General features: G+C 49.1%; 1 long non-coding RNA gene across 1 annotated transcript in view; it reads left to right on the top strand.

The window, feature by feature from the left end:
* Window positions 1–1,611, top strand: part of LOC109525479 (uncharacterized) — a 4,344-nt gene extending 2,733 nt beyond the window's left edge. The window contains exon 3 of the long non-coding RNA XR_002170159.1: window positions 1,565–1,611. This is a non-coding gene — a long non-coding RNA (uncharacterized LOC109525479). The remainder of the gene's footprint in view (window positions 1–1,564) is intronic.
* The last annotated feature ends 1,966 nt before the right edge of the window (window positions 1,612–3,577 follow it).

Genomic DNA, 3,577 nt, shown 5'->3' with positions numbered 1-3,577 from the left:
CCCCTTTCCTCGGCGCCCGTCGGGATGGCGCCCTCGGCGTCGCCTCATTTTTGTCATCCCCACCCCCACCTTTTGATGTATCCTCGCATCCGCAACCGTTGCGGCTCCGAAAGCCCTCGTCCACCTCCACCGTCGGCCCCCCCAGCTCGACCCTCAACTTGGCCACAAGTTTCCCGCGCCCGTCCTCCTCCCATCCGCCATTCTACAGAGAATGTGCTCGGCATGCTGACATCTTTCCGTCATGTTTTCCTTGAACCACCTGACCTTGCTGCTTGTATTCTAGCGCATGTTCAGCCTTGAATGATACATTGTCTACTTTGACTTTTGACTATTTTTTTTATTGAAGTTATAGAAGTGATCTGCAAACCCACCACATCTACACTTGATGATCGATTGCCGTCTCACGGATCAATCAAATGACACGGCGAATTAGCGCTAACGGAATCGATCAATGTCAATGATGAAGACGACTGTAGTCAGTCCACCATTAGCAGGTCAAGACCACTTCAACTAAATTGTAATTTCAACGACACATTTGTTGCTTTGCTGCAGTTTGTGCTCTGCAGATGTTCAACTATCGCCGCGTCACAAAAATAGTACAGATTTGTCCGCGAAGGGATTTAGCACGGGGGATTTTCTTGCTCGCGGTCAAATGGGGCGCGGTTCTTTGAAACGCAACCCCAAACGAGCCCGGGGCAAAATCAGGGTTGACCTTGGCGGGTTTACTCTCCAAGGAGGTCATTTCAGTGTACAGAGTGGGAAAAGATTTGCACTCTCTTGGGGGGCCGTCTCTTGATTATGGACAAAGCAATTTGTGGATGCAGCAACTTTCCTCAACTGTACATTTTATGGTTGTGGATGCAAAAAAAAAAAAAAAGTGCCTCCTATGAATGAGCCGCTGGCCTTGGCCGACACTGTCGTTGGTTTCTGATGTGGATTGGATTGTGAGTGACGCGTCGCAGCGATGACTAGTTGACCTGCGCTGAGCTTCTGGAGGCTCATCTTGGTCAGAACAATCTCTGTGCACTCGCATTCCAATGCCACGCGTGGACTCACGCCAGTAGGAGAGATGCCGGATCCGAGGCTGCCCATCACAGTGGACGAGTGACTTAGCACGCGAGGCCAATCGCATGTTTGATGGCGCTGAGCTTCTGGAGGCTCATCTTGGTCAGAACAATCTCTGTGCACTCGCATTCCAATGCCACGCGTGGACTCACGCCAGTAGGAGAGATGCCGGATCCGAGGCTGCCCATTACAGTGGACGAGTGGACTTAGCACGCGAGGCCGATCGCATGTTTGATTTGCTCCTTTTGAATGCCAACAACAAAACCTGGCCCCCCAAAAACAGGTTTTCTTGTCATGTCTAGCTTCCAAATTTGCGTTTCTTTTATTTGGACGTTTCCGTCCCATTTGGTGGCATGCTTTGAATGTTGACCTTTTCCCTGCACCATTTGCCAACATGGCTTCACTTTTGAGTATGACGCTGGCTTTGTTTGCGTGGCTAATGAGGTCTCCTTTTTCTCTTCCCTTTCTCTCCCTCACGGCACGCCGCGCCCCGAAAAAGTCTTTATCAGCGCCCCAGGTCAAGGCCCTCAGCTGTGATGTAAACCTGCGGCCGGCCTGGCCGCTCACGACAACCGAGAGAGCCGTCGCGATAGACAGGCATGCAACAGGGCTCACTCTTAGTCCCGATGTAACTTTTTTCCATGTGCCGGCCTGTCATTAGTGTACAGGCTGTTAGGCGTTACTAGCTAAGCTGTTTTCTTTACTATTTTCCTGAACGCCTTGTACAGAAAGCCGATGAAAAGAGCTAGACAATACAAACAAGACCCGATTGCTTTCTTGAAAAAGTTGAAGAATTGCAAAGTGGCCCTTTCATCCCTCCAATTTTCTCTATGCGGCCCTCCAACGAAAAAGTTTGGACACCGCCCGGGTTAGATGGAGAGACACTCGTGTCCGTGTTCTTTTGGTGAGTCCTTTGCAGATTGTGTGAGCGCACGAGAAAAGGTGCACTGCGGGACAAAAAAACCCACAAAACTCCACAGCCGGTGCTCCTCGAGCAGATCGCACCCATTTGACACGGAGCTCGTCGTCGGGCTCCCTTCAGCGTGTGCACATAATTACAATTGTAGACGCGCTTCCTAATTACGCCAGCCCGTGTCCTAAGTAATAATCTCATTAACCCTGGAAAACTTCAATTATTGCGAAAATGGTTCGTGTGCCATTTCAATGAGATAATCTCTTTGGGCCATCATTTTATATTAGCGGCAAGTACATCGTCTAATTCCTTCGGCGACAAAAGATTCCCCCCCCCTCCCCTCCCCTTTGCGTTGGAGTGGATTCTTCAAACTTAGTCATCAGCCTAAGCGGCAACTTGAAAGGTGAACAGAATGCAGGCTTCGCGTGCTCTGGACCGAGGGGGGTCCAAACTTTTTCGTTTTCAGGGTTGCCGACAAAAAAATAAAAATAAAAAATGGAAGGATGAAAGGGCCACTTGAAAATTCGTCACCTTTATGAAATGCACTCAAGCCAGTCAAGAAAAACATTTGAGATTGTTTGGATTGTTCATCAGCTTTCTGTTAAAGGTGTGAAGGCCATTCGTTGAGGATTTTTTTGGGGTGGCCAACAGCCCTCTCTCTCACAGACTAGATCCGGCTCTGCAGCCGAATCCCATCTCCACATTCGGAACCCCCAAAACTAGTTAGGTGACTATTTTTCACTTACTTGAGGATCATTAATAGTTTTTGCCTCTAAAATTGAATTGTTTTTATTCACTACAGTCTTTGCAGGAGAAATTGTGTTCTTCTTTTCATAATTAATTTGTATTTATAGCGAAAAGCTCTCCAGTACAGAAATAGAACGTCTTTTTCTGACACCCTCCCTTCTCACTCTGCCCACCTTTCCTCCTTTTTAACTAACCTTGTGGCCCAAATTAAATGTCATTTTAATTTATTAAGATACATCTAGATGCAGTCAGCGCCCCAACAAAAAAAGGCCGCCAACAGCTGACTTGACTCCAGGCGACAAAGCTGGAAGAGACGACGCACGAATTTGCGTCTCACCTCTTGGCCCTTTGCAAATGTCACGTCACCGTCGCACACAGTTCAAAAGGGTATGTCAATATAACCCAATAGGAAAAGGACATTGAAAATTGTTTGCCGTCGCCGCCTGAAGGCCACTGACGCGACTCAAGTGTACCTTGTAAAATTCTCGCATGCGTTTATTTCGACTGAGCTGTCGATTTCGGTCCGCCTGACATCAGGAAGTCCGTCGGTGCGTCCATTTGGAATGAGGGTTCACTGCTCAACCCCGCCCCCAATCCTATTTCCAAATCCCATTGCACTTTTTTCATCGCTCCTCCTCCACCCTGCTTGCGCGGGGTTCCAAAATCAAAGAAAGCGATTTGGCAGCCGTTGGCCCGCCCCTTATTTCGCTTACCCCCCCACGGCGTGGCCGCCCTAACCCTCAGGTACTGCTGCCTCGTTTCAGGGCTTGGACCGACGCGGACAACTTCTACTCCAATGATCGCAGTGTCCTGACGCTGTCTCCCATCGAGGTCTCCCGTTGCTGAGCTGCA

This window comes from Hippocampus comes, unplaced genomic scaffold (assembly GCF_001891065.2).
Source record: "Hippocampus comes isolate QL1 unplaced genomic scaffold, H_comes_QL1_v1.1 scaffold90, whole genome shotgun sequence".
NCBI classification, from domain to species: domain Eukaryota; kingdom Metazoa; phylum Chordata; class Actinopteri; order Syngnathiformes; family Syngnathidae; genus Hippocampus; species Hippocampus comes.
This window is presented reverse-complemented; position numbering and strand designations above follow the sequence as displayed.